General features: G+C 40.1%; 1 protein-coding gene across 1 annotated transcript in view; it reads right to left on the bottom strand.

Annotated features, from left to right (window-relative positions):
- The window catches only part of LOC103274355 (zinc finger protein 595-like), a 35907-nt gene that overhangs the window by 4382 nt on the left and 13320 nt on the right, over positions 1 to 18205 (bottom strand). The window lies entirely within an intron of this gene.

Raw genomic sequence — 18205 nt, forward strand, 5'->3', positions numbered from 1 at the left:
CGCCTGTAGTTCTGGCTACTTGGAAGGCTGAGGCAGAAGGATCACTGGAGCCCAGTAGGTTGAGGCTGTGGTGACTGGGAGTGTGCCACTGCACTCCAGTCTGGGCAACAGAGTGAGACTCCAACTCCAGAAAAAAAAGAAAGGCAACTAAAGAACTAGAGATCTCTGAGTTATTTTTAAAAGAAGTCATTTTTTTTTTAAATGAGATAGGTCTCACTCAACACAAGCATTCCAGCTGGTACAATCCTGGGCTCAAGCTATCCTCCCACCTGCATCTCCTAAGTAGCAAAGAATACAGGTGCACACTACCATGCTCAACAATTTTTCTTCTATTTTTTGTAAAGTCAATATTTGCCCATATTACCCAGGTTAATCTTGAACTCCTGGACTCAACCTTCCTCAGTCTCCCAAACTCCTGAGATTATAGATATGAGCCACAATACCTGACCTTTTAAATTGTTTGTAAGGTATAGTGTTTTACTCTAGCACCCAGGCCAGAGGGGAGTGGTACAATCATTGTACCGAGCAGCCTCAAACTCCTGGAGTCAAGTGATCCTCCCACTTCGGCCTCCAAAGCTGCTGAATGTATAGGCACACACCACCTCACCTGACTAATTAAAAAAAATATTAGACATAGGGTCTCACTATGTTGCCCAGCCTGGTCTGAAACTCCTTACCTCAAGTGACTCTCCCACCTCAGCCTCTCAAGTAGCTGGGATTAGAAGTAGAAGCCACCATGCCTGTCTAAAGTATCTATCTTAAAGATGCCAAAGCAGCTAAAGGAGAATAGACAACTAATCAAAAGGAGAAAAATAATGCACAGGGAAAATTAGGTAACTGACAAAGAGATTAAAACTAAAAAACAGAAACAAAGTGTGGAGCTAAAATGCAGATTCACAAGACAAAGTCCATAGCAGACTTGATCTAGTAGAAGAAAAAAGCAGCCAGCTTGATAATACATAATTCAGTATAGGGTCAAGAGGGCAGAAAAGAAATAAGAGAGAAGAAAATAGAGCTTAGAAAACTTATGGGATACCACCAAGTAGGCCAATATATTCATAATGGGAATTGTAGAATGAGAAGAGAGAGATAATAAGTGAACAGGACTTACTGAGGACATAATAAAAGATGGCCTAAAGTTTAAAAAAATTCAACCAACTCTACTAGGAGGAATAAAAAAGAACCCAAAGCAAGATACTTTATCATCAGAGATCCAAAAAATCACAAAAAAAGATACAAAAAAAGAATAATAAAGTCAGGAAGAAAAAATGTGGTATGTAGAAGGCTACATGTATAGGCACAATATTGTGCAGGCCAGAAGGTTGTAGAATCATATGTTCAAAGTGCTAAAAAATGAAAGCTACCAACCAAGAACACTATATTTGTTAAAACTATCATTTAAAAATGTATTGAAGGATTTCCAAATAGCTGAACACATGCAAGTTCCTGAAGGGTGGAACTCCCAGGAAGGGGATGGAAGCTTGGTGCCCCTTCCCCATACCTCACCCTATGTGTAACTTTATCTGTGTCCTTTGCAATATCCTTTATAATAAACCAGTAAATATGTTTCCCTGAGTTCTGTGAGCTGCACTTGCAAATTAAACCGAAAGAGGGGATCATGGGAAAAGCAACTTGAAGCTGGTTGAGCAGAAATTCCAAGGTTTAGACTTGTGACTGATGTCCAGCAGGGTGGGAAAGGGGTCAGTCTTTGGGACTGAAACCTCACCTTGTGAAAATTGGCACTATCTACAAGTAGATATTGTTGGAATTGAATTGGAGGATACCAGCTGGTGTCCACTGCATGGTGGTGGGGACAAACCTCCACATTTCATCACAGAAATCATCTTCTGTGTTGATAATTGTTGTAGTGTGGGAGGCAGAGGGAAAAACATGATTTGGAGCGTTTACCCTAAAGCAACTGGTGATACTGAAGCAGGATTTGCTGGACTGGCTGAGGCTCAAGGAAACACACAGTTTGGAAAAAGAAAACATAAGAGGGTGGGGAATGAGGTACCTTTGATTCTTGGGTGGCCATGTGGTCACTTATGGTATGAAGCATCAGCAGTGCAGAGATTAATTACTAAAGGTAAAAGTTAACAAGGTGGTTGGGCTCAGTGACTCATCCTGTAATCTCAGCACTTTGGGAGGTGAAGGCAAGTGGATTGCCTGAGCCCACGGGTTTGACACCAACCCGGGCAGTGTGGCGAGACCGCATCTCTACAATAAAAAAAAAATCAGCTGGGTGTGGTAGCATGCACCTGTAGTTCTGGCTACTTGGAAGGCTGAGGTGAAAGGATCACTAGAGTCCAGCAGGTCGATGCTGGGGCGGCCATGAGCAAGCGTGCCACTGCACTCCAGCCTGGGTGACAGAATGGAACTCCAACTCAAAAAAAAAAAAGTTAACCAGTGGAACTTAGAGAGTTGGAACTTAGGAATCTAATTCCTGAAAAGTTGAGTCACTGGATGCACAGTAAGTCCCCTAAATATTAACCTTCAAGTTGTGAAATTTCAAAAATGTGAAGAACATACATTTCATGTCCAATCATATTAAGTTTGTTCATATGTCTGGCATACATTGTCATGTACTTGCATTCTCTAAAAGTGGTTGTGCTTTTGTGTACTTTACTGTATACAGTACAGTAGTACAGTATTTTATTTTTATTTTATTTTATTTTTTTGAGTTGGAGTCTCTGTCACCCAGGCTGGAATACAGTGGCACACTCATGGCCACCACAGGCAATCCTTCTGCTTCAGCCTTCCAAGTAGCCAGAACTACAGGCATGCGCTACCATGCCCAGCTGATTTTTTGATTTATTGTAGAGACAAGGTTTCCCCATATTGCCTAGGCTGGTCTCGAACCCACGGACTCAGGCAATCCTCTCACCTCAGTTTCCTAAAGTATGTGCTGGGATTATAGGCTTTAGCCACCACGCCTGGCCTGGTATTTTTATTTCAGGCTTAGGATGTCTGGAACCAAGCATGAAAGCCGCAGTGACATAGATGATACTGCTAAGAAATGCCATATGATAATGATGAAAACAAAAGTAAAAATAATTCAGAGTGGAGCAAGGAAAAAAGACGGTAGACATCACTCACTCTTTTTAATACAAATCATTCGGCCATCAGCATGATTCTAAACAATAATGACAAGAAGTGAACCAAAATATGTGACAAGGACAACATACATGTGAAGTCTGCTGTGCCAATGATGTTGACAATAATATTGAAGAAACATGGAAAAGTGATGAAGAAGATGGAGAAACTTCTTAGTGTGTAGATGCAGGATCAGGATCAGTAACAGTATCGATTCCCACTCAGCTTAATGCTGATTCAAGAGAAAACTAAAAGCCTTTATGAACACTTGAAGAAACATGACAAAGAATTAGAGGTCACATCTTTTAATGCCAGCCACGGATGGGTTCATCAGTTCAAAGATAGAGCCAACCTCTATCTTTGAACATAAACAAAAGTGGGGAGGCACCAAGTACAGATACGGTAGTTGCTCAAGAAATTCTTGAAATATTTCAAGAAACCATTGAGAAAAGTCATGTATTTACCTGAGTAGGTTTTTAATGTGAATGAGACAGAACTATACTGGAAGAAGATGCCAGACCAAAGTTACATCAGTAAAGAGGAAAAGTTGATGCCAGGTTAAATGGTAGCATAGGATAGGCTAACCCTGTTGTTTGGTGGCAATGCTTCCAGTGATATGAAGCTGAAACCTCTCTTAGATTACCATTCAGAGAACCCAAAAGCCCTTAAAAACATAACCAAGGGCTCTCTTGCTGTTGTGTGGAAGAGTAACCCCAAATCCTGGTAAGTTACACAGGCCATTTTCCAAGACTGGTTTTTCTATCACTTTATCCCAGAGGTAGAGAAATATTGCTTGGAGAAGGATGTCGCATTCAACATTCTTTGGCTGCTTGACAACGCTCCAGGCCACCCTGCATTCATGATTCATGACAAGTTTTCTTTTTTTTTTTTTTTTTTTTGAGTCAGAGTCTCATTCTGTTGCCCAGGCTATAGTTCAGTAGCACACTCATAGCTATCACAGCCTCAATCTACTGCCCTCAGGCAATCCTTCCACCTCAGTCTTCCAAGTAGCTGGAACTACAGGCATGTCCCACCATGCTCGGCTAATTTTTCTTGATTTATTTAGAGGTGAGGTCTCGCCAAATTGCTCAGGCTGGTCTTGAACCTGTGGGCTCAGGCAATCCTCTCACCTCAGCCTCCTAAAGTGCTGGGATTATAGGCGTAAGTCATCACACTCAACCTCATGACAAATTTCATTCCAACATCCAAGTTGTGCATCTGCCACTAAACACTACATCACTCATCCAACCTATGGACTAGAGAGTTGTAGTGACATTCAAGTATTATCTAAGTCACACTTTTGTAAAGGCAAGTGACAAATCTGGAGCAACCCTGTGACAATTTTAAAAGGACCATAACACGTACAAAGCCACAGATTAAAAAACTGATTTTGGGACTGAATTTTTTTTAAAATGTGGTACATATACACAATGGAATATTATGCAGCCATAAAGAATGACAACTATATGGATTTTGCAGCAACTTGGATGGATTTGGAGCCGATCATACTCAGTGATTTACCACAGAAACAAAGAAACGAGTTCCATATGCTCTTACTCATAAACGGACCTCGAACAATTATAATGCTATAAGAAAGCGATTGGACACCGGGCTCAGTGGCTCAGCCTGTAATCCCGTGCCTTGGGAAACTAAGGTGAGTGGATTGCCTGAGCCCGCGGGTTCAAGACCTGCCTGGGCAACTTGGCAAGACCTCATCTCTACAATAAAACAGAAAATCAGCCGAGCGTGGTAGTGCTTGCTTGTAGTTCCAGCTACTTGGAAGGCTGAGGCGGAAGGATAGAGGGAGCCCAGCAGGTCGAGGCTGTGGTGGCCGGGAGCGGCCACTGCACTCCAGTCTGGGCGGCAGAGTGAGACTCCGACCCAAAAAAAAAAAAAGCGATTGGCAGTCATGGGAAACTTTCAGGGTGCGGGGTGGGATAGGCAGTTGAGGGAAACTGCTAGAGGAGGGAGGGGCACACCTCATCAACAAGGGTACCTGCATGATCAATGTGTATTATACGTAACCCTGAAATGTACCCCACATCTTTATAATAAAAATTAAAAGAAAAAAAACTGATTTTGTTTGGCAAGAGATTTTAGCTGTCACCATGAATGGGGTTCAGAAGAATCTTTGCCCACAATTTGTTCACAATTTTATGGATTTCAGAAGGTGGATGAAGAGTCCAAAGAGGCCTTGAGCAACTCAGTGACCCTCTAAAAGAAACTGGACTATATCTACAAGAAGACAACTCCACTGAACTCTTTTCTGTACAACATGAGGAGCTTACTAATCAAGACCCGATGGGGCTGGAGGCCCAAAGAAAGGATGAAGAGAGACAAGAGGAAGAAGTGACTAAAGAACCAAAGAGACTAATGATGCAGGAAATGGTAAGGGGATTTTTTTTTAATTTGAGGAGGCACTGTTAGTTTTTGAGGCATAGGACCTGTATGTAGGACAGTGCATAAAGGTCACAGCAGCTGATCAGAATGCAATCCAGTGCTACCATATCATCTCTGATGAGAAAAAAAGAGCTACTACCTAGACATCACCTAATTGTTTTTCCAAGAGTAGATGAGAATGAATCAAACAAAGAACTAGAGTCGGTGCCATCAATGTCAGGCAAGAGTGAAACTGCAGCTTGCCGACTGTTACCTACTGCTGATAATCTTTCAGTTCTACCATCTCCCATCACCTCTCACTCCTCCAGTCAGTAACCCTTTTTGTCTGTTACTCAACGACACCCCCGTCTGTATGCCAGCTGCTGTACTGTACTACTGTACTTTTCAAGCTACTGTTCTTTAAGATTTAAAATGTTTTATTTTGTGTGTTTTTATGTATTATTTGAGTAAAAAGTATTGTTCTGCAGGAACAGACTTTCTTCTGAGACCGGCAGTTACCAAGAAGGCAGTCAATGTGTAGAAAGGGCAAAACCAAATAACTATTGAAACCAGAAGGTATACTGTGAAGGAATTGTTCCATTCTGTAGATCCGTATTATCAACTTTTTTCCTTTACTGAAATGAATTCTGGAAGTAATTAATTTAGGGGCAGTGTTTTGGGTTTTAAATGCCAGAAAGTAGAAGAGCATGTTTGTGCTGATGCAATACCCACAGCTCACCATTGAACAATGGGTGTGTATGGTACAGACACACAGGAGTTTATTTCTGAAGGAATAGCCAGTCTGGTGGACTGGAAAAAGGCCACCATGAAGTTTGTTTACTCTGAGAAGAAGGTCCACTCCACCTATAAATGTCAAGTGGAGCACCCCAGATGAAGCAGCTGATGCTTCATATGCAAGCCATGTAGAACTGGCTTTATGCTGACAGGGATTCACCTACTGAATATGCAGGTAAATGCTGTGGTTAAGAGGGCCCCTTCTACACAGGCACCCCCATGTAACATTTCTGCAGAATAAAACTACGGTCGTTATAAATGTATTGTCTCAGCTTCCTCTCATGGGTCTTACAGATGCTAATAAAAACTTAGCAAGACAATGGTGAAGGGTTTAGCGGAGAGTCAAAGGACTCATCACAAGGAGTTTAAACTTTCTAAAGTTATTAAAATTCAAGGTGAATAAAGAAAATACTGACATGGCGAAACAGAAGAAAAATAAAGAAGAGGGACAGTCAGGGGACTTACCCCAGAAAGTGGAAATCATTCCTGGAAACAAATGAAAATGAAGAAACATCTTACCAAAACCTCTGGGATGCCATGAAATCAGTTTTAAGAGGGGAATTCATATCTCTACGAGCACACATCAAGAAAATGGAAAGATCACAAGTGGAGAGCCTAACAAATTACCTAAAGGAGCTAGAGAGAGAAGACCATCAAAACCCCAACTTTAGCAGAAGAATCCAAATCACAAAAATAAGAACCCAAATATGGGCCACAGAGGAAAAAAATACTATAGAAAACATCAACAAAACAAAAAGCTGGTTCTTTAAAAGAATTAACAAAATTGATGGGCCCCTAGCCAGAATGACCAAGAAAAAGAGAGAAAAAGCCCAAATAAACACAATCAGAAATACAAAAGATCAAATCACAACTGACCCCGAAGAAATACAAAAGATTATCAGACATTACTATGTACACCTATATGGAAACAAACTTGAAAACCTAGATGAAATGGAGGACTTTCTGACATCACACAACCTCCCCAGGTTAAAACAAGAAGACACTGAGACACTAAATAGGCCCATAACAACCCAGGAAATTGACTCTGTCATACGAAAACTACCTACAAAAAAAAGCCCTGGACCAGATGGCTTTCCAGCAGAATTCTACAAAACGTACAAGGAGGAGCTGATTCCAATCCTATTGAAAGTATTCCAGGCAATTGAAAAAGATGGAATTCTCCCCAAATCATTTTACGAAGCTAACATCACACTGATATCCAAACCAGGTAAAGATCCAACAAAAAAAGAACTACAGGCCAATATCCCTTATGAACATAGATGCAAAAATCCTCAATGAGGTTCTAGCAAATTGGATCCAAAAATACACCTCAAAAATCATCCATGATGACCAAGTAGGCTTCATCCCCAGAATGCAGGGCTGATTCAACATTCACAAGACCATAAATGTCATTAAATACATCAACAGATGTGAAAACAAGAACCTCATGATTATCTCATTAGATGCAGAAAAAGCTTTTGATAACATTCAGCATCCTTCTTGATAAAAACCCTCAAACATCTAGGTATAGAAGGAACATACCTCAAAATAGTAAGTGCCATCTATGACAAACCCACAGCTAGTATATTGCTAAATGATCAGAAACTACAACCATTTCCCCCGAAAACTGGAACAAGACAAGTTGTCCATTCTCACCCCTCTTGTTCAATATTGTGTTGGAAGTCCTAGCCCAGGCAATTAGAAAAGAGAAGGAAATCAGGGGTATCCAAATAGGAAAAGAGGAAGTCAAGTTATCCCTCTTTGCTGATGATATGATGCTATACCGTGAAAATCCAAGAGAATCTGTCAAAACCCTGCTTGCACAGATAAAGGACTTTGGGAAGGTCTTGGGGTACAAAATAAATGTGCAAAAGACAGTTGCATTTCTCTACACCAACAACAAGCAGGCAGAGACCCAAATAAAAAGCACAATCCCATTCACAATAGCCACAAAAAAAATGAAATACCTCGGCATCTTCCTAACCAGAGAAGTGAAAGACCTTTACAATGAGAACTACAAAACACTGTGACACAAACAAATGCAAAAATATCCCATGCTCATGGATAGGAAGAATCAACATCGTTAAGATGTCCATACTACCAAAGGCAATCTACAGATTCAACGCAATACCCATTAAGTTACCAACATCATTCTTCTCAGACCTGGAAATGACAATACAGAAATTTATATGGAAAAATAAATGACCACGAATAGCCAAAACAATTCTTAGCAAAAGAAACAAAGCAGGAGGTATCACACTTCCGGGCTTCAAACTTTACTATAAGGATACAGAAATCAAAACAGCCTGGTATTGGTACAAGAACAGGCACATAGACCGATGGAATAGGATAGAGATTCTGGAAGCAAAGCCTCAATTCCTCAACCAACTCATCTTTGACAAAGCCTCCAATAACAACCACTGGGGAGAGGAGAACTTAATAAATGGTGCTGGGAAAACTGGCTGAACTCATACAGAAGATTGAAACAGGACCCCTACCTATCACCATACATAAAAATTAACTCTAAATGGATCAAAGACCTAAATGTAAAACCTCAAACTGTAAGAACCTTAGAAAATGCAGGAAACACTCTTATGGAAGTTGGAACTGGCAACCGATTCCTTACCAAAACCCGAAGTGCCAGGTCATAAGATAAGAGATAAGATAGACAAGTGGGACCTCATTAAACTGACAAGCTTCTGTAAAGCCAAAGAAACGATCAAGAGAGCAGGGAGACAGCCCACAGAATGGGAAAAAATATTTTCCAACTGTATATCTGACAAAGACCTAACATCTAGGATCTACAAGGAACTCAAATGTGCCAAAAGGAAAAAAACAAACAGCCCCTTTAAAAAGTAGGCAAAAGACATGCATAGACGCTTCTCAAAAGAAGATACGGGCAGCCAACATACACATGAAAAAGTGCTCAGCCTCACTCTTCATCAGAGAAATACAAATCAAAACCACATTGATATACCACCTAACCTCTGTAAGAATGGCCATCATTAATAAAACAAACAACAGATGCTGGTGAGGATGTGTAGAAAAAGGAATACTTCTACACTGCTGGTGGGAATGCAGACTAATACAACCTCTTTGGAAGACAGTGTAGCGATTTCTGAAGGAACTAGAAATTGACCTTCCATATGACCCAGCAATTTCCCTATTGGGAATATACCCAGAGGAACTCAAATCATTCTACAAAAAAGCTTCCTGCACACGTATGTCTGTTGCAGCTCTATTCACAATACCAAAAACATGGAACCAACCGTGATGCCCATCAAAGCTGGACTGGATAAAAAAAAATGTGGTACATATAACACAATGGAATATTATGCAGCCATAAAGAAGAACAAATATATGGACTTTAAAGCAAACTGGATGGATTTGGAATCGATCATACTCAGAGATTTATCACTGAAACAAAGAACTGAGTTCCATATGTTCTCACTCATAAGGTGACCTTGAGCAATTATAATGCTGTGGGAAGGTGACTGGCAGTAGCAGAAAACTGTCAGGGGAAGTGGGGATGGGACTGACAGTTGGGAGAAGCTGCAAGGGGAGGGAGGGGCATGCCTCATCAACAAGGGTACCTGCATGATCAATGTTTGTATACCTAGTCCAAAATTGTATCCCATATCTTTATAATAAACAAATACATAATAAAGAAAGTGGAAATCATTAAATAACTATTAAGAAATGGAATAAATAAAACAGAAATTAATGGAGCTAAAACAAAGGTCTTAATAAAATAATATCAACGGTTGGGTGAGCCAATGGAAGTGGGTCTTCCAACATTAAAGGGCCCAAATCAGTTTGTTATATCTCTTCGAGTCTGGAGAAACTTAAAAAGCTAGAAGGCAGAGATTATAATGAGAAGCCTGATCTTAAATTGCCTGAAGTTAACAGGGGGCAGGGTAATCAAGAAACAAAAATTGACAAATGAGTGAGAGTCCCCTGACTAGGGACCAAAAGCTTTTTGTACAAGGTAAAATGGTTTGGGGGTGGAGAGAAAAAGTTCCTGAACCTAGAACAAAAAAAGTAAAGCTTCAAAGAATTATGAAAGTTGGTGTATTTGAACACTTCATGGGAAGTAGTTGCATCTCTTTCGTGACTGTATGATTAAAATGGACATTGTACCTGATTGGGAAATGTCTCCCCTACAAAATGATGTAAAACAGCACAAAAATCCATCCTTTAAGCAACAGTAATTGGATATGCTAAATGGGAACCAGTAAGATAGCCCAAGCCCACACAATAAGGAGTAGAAGGTAGAAAGCTGGTAGCAACAAATTCTCCATTTGATAGCCCTCTGTATTTACTGGAAATTTGTGGAAAATTTCTGTGAGTACATTTCAGCGAAAACTACTAGGACTTCAGGCTAAAGAATTTCCACTTGAGGTACATCTACAATGCTACCTTGCTCTGAGCTGTTAACTGAACCTACGTTTATGGCTGAAGGACATAAAAAGATCTTGAAACTTAAAATACTCATGTTTTGAGTGATGTCAGAGAAATGCCCTATTGGGGATGGCAACGCCCAGAAGAGAATACATCCATAATAAAATGGAAACGGCTTCTCCATGATGTGCTGCCAGGGGAGTGCAAGGAGGAGACACTCTCAAGCAGTGAGTTTTTTTCCAGGACTGATTCTAGAACTATGTGAGAAACTGCTGGATTGTACAGTGTCCAATAAACAGATCTCAAATGACCAATCAAGAGTTGCTTGGTTCATAGATGGCAATTCCAAGGTGAATAGATGACACCCTGTTTGGAGAGCTGTTACTTTCATCAAAGAACATAAAAAAGATAAGCTCAGCAGGCTAAACTGCATGCTGTGTCTCTAACAGTAACAGAAGAATTGAACAGTGTTGAAGGCTCCTATATTTGGGGTTTGTTTTTTTTTTTTTAAGTTGAAGTCTCACTCTGTCGCCCAGACTGGAGTGCAGTGGCACGCTCCCGGCCACTGCAGCCTCGACCTGCTGAGCTCCGGAGATCCTTCCACCTCAGCCTTCCAAGTAGCTGGAACTACAGGCGCGCGCTACCACGCCCGGCTAATTTTTTGACTTATTGTAGAGACGAGGTCTCGCCAAGTTGCCCAGGCGGGTCTCAAACCCGCGGGCTCAGGCAATCCACCCACCTAGGTTTCCCAAAGCGCAGGATTACAGACTGAGCCACCCAGCCCAGCCCATATTTGAGTTTTTATAGACTCACAGTCAGTGACCAATGTTCTGGCCAAACATTCAGGCAAGAGGGCAATATCTGATTATAAGAATGCTTACGGTGGTTTCTTTCACCCATGCCAGCTCTGGCACGTCACTCTTTGTTTTCTCCCTTCTTTCTCTAATAAACTTTGTTTGAAAACTTAAAAATTAAAAAAAGGCTGCTTATATAAAGCACAGCCAAATGGAACTTTGAGGGGTGCGTTAAAAGTAGAACAAGCTACCCGGGCTCACTGGTTCAGCCTGTAATCCCAGTACTTTGGGAGACTGAGGCAAGTGAATTGCCTGAGCCTACGGGTTTGAGACCAGCCCCGGCAATTAGGTGAGACCTCGTCTCTACAAAAAATCAAAAATTAGCCAAGAGTAGTAGCACACACCTGTAGTTCTGGCTACTTGAAAGGCTGAGGTGAAAGGATCACCAGAGCCCAGCAGGTCGACACTGGGGTGGCTGTGAGTGTGCCACTGCACTACAGCCTGGGTGACAGAGTAAGACTCCAATTTAACAACAATAACAACAACAAAGTAGAACAAGCCAACGCCTATCAAAAAGAACTCCCTTACAGGTTCAGAAAGTGACTGGAATTGACACAGAATTATCCCAGTATGTTCCCTTGAGGTGGTCATCTGGGTCAAAGAAATGAGAGCATATAGGGGAGCTGCCAAAGTGCAGGTTAAACCTAGACATGCTCCCTTTGCATCCTCTCAGAAAAAAAATTCTAAAAGAACCATTCTGTGTGCCAGTAAGAGGAAAGAGAGGGAGAGGCAGTGTATGGCTAGGTTCAATATTCCCTGGTAGGAAGGCCTTGAACATAGCTGCCAAGTGAGTCGGATGTTGGTAGCCCTGGGGGGTTGACAAAACTAGGTCATTGACTCTGGCTTTATGTACCCAATGAAAGATGCAAATGCTCAGAGTGCCATAAAAAACCAGGACAATGGATATTTAATGGATCTGGATGGCCAACTGTCATTTCTTCAAACCAAGAAATGCACTAGAGTAAATAATGTTTAACAATAGGAAGAGAGATAGCCTCCTCTGAGTAATAGTTTGATAGAGAAGTAGAACAGACAATTGAAATACTGGCTGTCTAAAACAGAGAGATGAATGCATGAAGGGCTGACTTACATGCCTTGTCAAGTATGTGTTCACACTTAATATGAGTGGGACTAAAGTACTGTCCCCACTAGATTTCTCTTTCTGAATAATTTGGAAAAGAGAAGATTGGGAGAATGTTGGTAAGACTATGCACTTCCATCCAGAGGAGGAGTACACTGGTATAATGATTATGATTTTTTTCTTTCTTCCCCAAATCATCACATCAAACAAAATGTTTTTTCTGTCCCCTACTTGATGCAGTGGTCATAGGACCAGAACTGCAACTATAAGCACTGGAAGCGAGAATGATTTCCAAGCAATAAAACGAACACTATGTTTTTAAACTTTGTCAGAATTCCTAAGGGTCTGAGGGGGATAGGTTGTGCCTTTACCCTATCTAGAAAAACTAAGGCTAAAGGTGAAAGTGGTTATATTGCCTGTTGGTAAAAACAGCTCACTAGTTACACTGAGAACTCTAAAGAGACTCACAATAAGAGATGATATTGTCTCTTAGCTCAATTATTCCAGAAATCTGGAAGGTAAAAAGGTGTATGTTTGCCAAGCCACTTCTGACAAGGTAAAAGGAATTGGAATCTGACAAGGTAAAAGGAAGCCTGCAGACCTAAATGGTCTCACCCTAGGAGACATTCATATAATATGATGGACTGGACTAATTAATGATTATGTATATTCATTTTGCCATAAAGGATCAATGGCCGAAAGTCTGGGGGTAGCTTGTAGTGTTATGCTTAGATAACAGCCAGGCCTCAGAAACAGAATCTCTCTGACTTTATCCTGACTCCCTTCTGACCTTTACCTTCTGTTGGATGTGGGTCTTAAGATCTTTCTTAAAGAAAGCCCCATGCTATACACTTGGGGAAGGATGCTGATGTAATAAAGCTTCTATTAAGCCCAAAAACTGGGTTCAGGGAGCTTCTAAATAGCTGAACACATGGAGGCTCCTAGATGATGCCCAGGGAGAACATGGAAGTTCCACCCCTTCCCCATACCTCAACCTACGCATCTCTTCATTTGCATCCTTTGCAATAATCTTTATAAGTCAGTTAATGTATTAAAAAAAAAAAAAAAGGAGATTTGAAAATAAAGAATTTCTAAGGTCAACAAAAACAGAATGAGGTCAGATCTTCTAAACATGTCCTATAAGAAACGCTAAAGTGGGTCAGTTCTTCACATTGAAAAATAATATGACTGGGCAGGTTTGTTCAAGTCTGTAATCTCAGCACTTTGGGAGGCCAAGGCGAGAGGACTGCCTGAGTCCAGGGGTTCGAGACCAGTCTGGGCAAATGGCGAGACCTCATCGCTACAATAAATCAAAAAATTAGCTGGGCGTGGCGGTGCGTGCCTGTACTTCCAGCTACTTGGAAGGCTGAGGCTGAAGGATCATCTGAGCCCAACAGGTCAAGGCTGCGGTGGCCATGAGTGTGCCACCACACTCCAGTCTGGGCGACAGAGTGAGACTCCAACTCAAAAAAAAAAAAAAAAAAGATCTAATTTGTGACATTAATAAAATATAATGGGAACAAAAACAATAATAAAGAAATAAACACATTCACTACAAAAATCAACAAAATACTAAGGAAGACAACAAGAGAAGAAAATAAGAACAACATAGCTACAAAGCCTAAAACAAAAAAATAAATAAAATGCAATAATAAGTCATTCCCTCTCAGTAATTACTTTATATATAAATAAGCTAAATTGGTCAGGTGCCGTGGCTCACGCCTATAATTCTAGCACTTTGGGAGGCCAAGGTGAGAGGATTGCCTGAGCCACCAGGTGAGACCTCATCTCCACAACAAATCAAAAATTTAGCTAGGCATGGTGGTGCATGCCTGTAGTTCCAGCTACTTGGAAGGCTGAGGCAGAAGAGTCGCCTGAGCCCAGTAGGTTGAGGCTGTGGTGGCTGTGAGCAGCGTGCCACTGCACTCCAGCCTGGGTGACAGAGTGAGACTCTGACTCAAAAAATAAAAATAAATAAATAAGCTAAATTTATCAAAAGACATAATCTGACTAAATAAATTGAAGAAACAAGATCAAACTCTGCTTTCTATAAAAAACACATTTAGAGCTAAAGACACACATGAATTGAATTTAAAAGAAATTATTTTTGAATGCAAAGTACTGATATCTTAGACAACATATATGTTATATCAAAAACTGTCAAAAGAGTCAAGAAGGAACTTTATATAATGATAAAATGGTACACTGATGAGGAAACCATAAGTGTTAGCATGTGTGCACATAACATCACAGCTCCCAAATAGATAAAGCATCATTTTACAAAATTAAAGAAGTAGCCAGCTACTAATAGGAAACTTCCATACCCCACTTCCAATAGTGCAAAGAAAAAAAACAGACAAAAAGATCAATAAGAAAACAGAGTAAGCCAGGCTCGGTGACTTAGCCTGTAATCTCGCGCCTTTGGGAGGCTGAGGTGAGTGGATTGCCTGAGCCCGCAGGTTCGAGACCCGCTTGGGCAGCGAGACCTCATCTCTATGATAAATCAAAAAATCAGCCAGGCATGGTAGCGCATGCCTGTAATTTCGGCTACTTGGAAGGCTGAGGCGGAAGGATCGCCGGAGCTCAGCAGGTTGAGGCTGTGGTGGCTGGGAGCAGCCACTGCACTCCAGTCTGGATGACAGAGTGAGACTCCAACTCCAAAAAAAAAAACAGTATTTGAACAACACCGCAGGCCAACAGGATTTACAAGACATATACAGAAGTTTCCATCCACAAATAGCAGAATACACAATATCCTTAATCCATATTGCACAGTATTCCAGACAGTCAAACTTAAGACAAAAAATCTTTTTTTATAAATTTAAGCAGAAATCCCACAAAGTATCATTTCTGAGTATAATAGAATAAAACTAGATGTTAAACACAGAAATAGAACTGCATGTCAATAAATATGCAGAAATTGAACTCTCAAACACACTCTTGTTCAAAAGTTAAATAACTTCATATTGTTAAGATGTCAATACTACTTACAGCAATGTACAGATTCAATGTGCTTTCTATCAAAATGCCAACAGAACATTTTGCAGAAGTATTAAAATATTATAAAATTTTTATGGGCTCTTAAAGGACCACAAAGAGTCAAACAATCTTGAGGAAAAAAAACAGAGACATCATACTTTGATTTCAAAATGTATTACACAGCAATAGTAATCAAAACTGTGTGGTACTGGCATGAAGACAGACAAATAGATGATGAAACACATTGGATCCCAGAAATAAGCCATCATGTATACAGTAAACTTATCTTCAACAAGGGTTCCAAGAACAAACAATGGAAAAAGATCAACTTAACAAATAAAGTTGGGAATACTGAAAGAAAAAAAAATTATACATATATATATATATATATGCTAAAGAATATTAAGATGCCTAGCAATAAACTTAACTAAAAAGATTTAAAAACTCTACACTGAAAACTATAAAATATGGTTTAAAAAGGTAAATACACATGAATAAACAGAAAGATTTCTTGTGCTCAGGGACTGAAAGAATATTGTTAAAATGGCCATACTACTCAAAGTAATCTAAAGATTTAATCTAAAGATTTACCTACCTAAATATTAATGATATTATTTACAGAAATTATACAAATCTAAATTTATACAGAATCACAAAAGACCGTTAATAGCCAAAGGAAACCTGAGCAAAAAGAAAAAAGAAGGCATCCAATAACCTGACTTAAATTGAGTTATATGTTTCTTTTGAGCTTTAAAAATCTCATGTAAGCCGGGCTCAGTGGCTCAGCCTGTAATCCTGCGCCGTTGGGAGGCTGAGGTGAGTGAATTGCCTGAGTTCAAGGGTTCGAGACCCGCCTGGGCAGGCAAGACCTCATCTCTACAATAAAATCAAAAAATTAGCTGGGCGTGCAGCGTGCGCCTGTAATTCCGGCTACTCAAAAGGCTGAGGTGGAAGGATCGCTGGAGCCCAGCAGGTCGAGGTGGCCACTGCACTCCAGTCTGGGCGACAGAGTGAGACTCCAACTCAAAAAAAAAAAAAAAAAAAAAAAGAAGACATACACATGGACAACATGGACATAAAAAGATGCTCAATGTCACTACTTGTCAAGGAAATGCAAACTCAATAGCAAAAAAAAAAGCAAGAAAGAAAAGGAAATCTTACTTAAAACTGTGAAAAGGACCAGAGTAGATCTTTCTCCAAAAATGACATAAAGGTGGCAAACAGGCTTATAAAGGGTGTTCGATGTCATTAATCATCAGAGAAATACAAGTCAAAACAATGGGGCAGCACCACACTTCACAGAATGGCTCTTATCAAAAGATGAAGAGATAATAAATGTTTCCAAGTGTGTGGAGAAAAGAAAACCCTTGTATGCCATCAGTAGGAATGTAAATAAATCCAGTCATTATGGAAAATAGTATAAAGACTACTTAAGAAATTAGAAATAGAAGCACCATCCAAACTTTCAATCCCACTCCCGGGTATATAGCCAAAGGAAATGAAATTACTATGTCAAAGAGATACTTGCGCCCTATAGGTATATATAGTAGAATATTATTCAACCATAATGAAGAAAATAATTCTGCCAGTTGTGACAATATGGATAGATGAATCAGATAGACATTATAGTAATCAAAGTAAGTTAGAGAAATAAGAATACTGTATAATGTCAGTAGTTTGTGTAATCTAAAAAAGTAGAGCTCATAAAAATAGAGAAGGGAATGGTGGGGTCCAACAGCTGAGCAGTGGTAAAAATGGAAAGACATGGTCAAACAGTACTCACTTTTATTTACAAGATGAATAAATTCTGGGGATCTAATGTGCAGCACTCTGAATATACTTGGTGAAGTTGTATTGTAGAATTGAGATTAATGAACCAAGAAGATCTTAAGTGTACTCACAACAAAATATCTGGCAACTATGTGAGATGACTATATTACTTAATTTCTGTTAATCATTATACAATGTATACATATATCAAATAATCAAAGCATCAAGATTTACACCTTAAATATATAGTTTATGTTTGTGGAAAAAAATGCACATGTCAGGAAGAAGAAGGAAGGAAAACTAGAAAAGAAAAAATGAACAACATAAAGGAAACTTTCTCAGTAAGCTTCATACTTAGCCAGACAAAATTATAAAATGATAACTACTCAGATATAAGGTTAGGGTTAGGGTTAGGGTTAGGGAATCAACCATGCTGCCCATCTAAGCTGGACTGGCTAAAAAAAATGTGGTACATATACACAATGAAATATTACACAGCCATAAAGAAGGGCAAACAAATTGACTTTGCAGCAACTTGGATAGATTTAGAGTTGATCATACTCAGTGATTTATCACAGAAACAAAGAACATAGTACCATATGTTCTCACTCATAAGCAGACCTTGAACAATTTTAATACTATAAGAAAGGGAAGCTGGGCTCGGTGGCTCAGCCTATAATCCCGCACCTTTGGGAGGCTGAGGTGAGTGAATTGCCTGAGGCCGCGGGTTCGAGACCCACCTGAGGCCGCGGGTTCGAGACCCACCTGGGCAGCGAGACCTCATCTCTACAATAAATCAAAAAATCAGCCAGGCGTGGTGGTGCATGCCTGTAATTCCAGCTACTCGGAAGGG

This window comes from Carlito syrichta, unplaced genomic scaffold (assembly GCF_000164805.1).
Source record: "Carlito syrichta isolate Samal-C Ts95f unplaced genomic scaffold, Tarsius_syrichta-2.0.1 Scaffold314735, whole genome shotgun sequence".
NCBI classification, from domain to species: domain Eukaryota; kingdom Metazoa; phylum Chordata; class Mammalia; order Primates; family Tarsiidae; genus Carlito; species Carlito syrichta.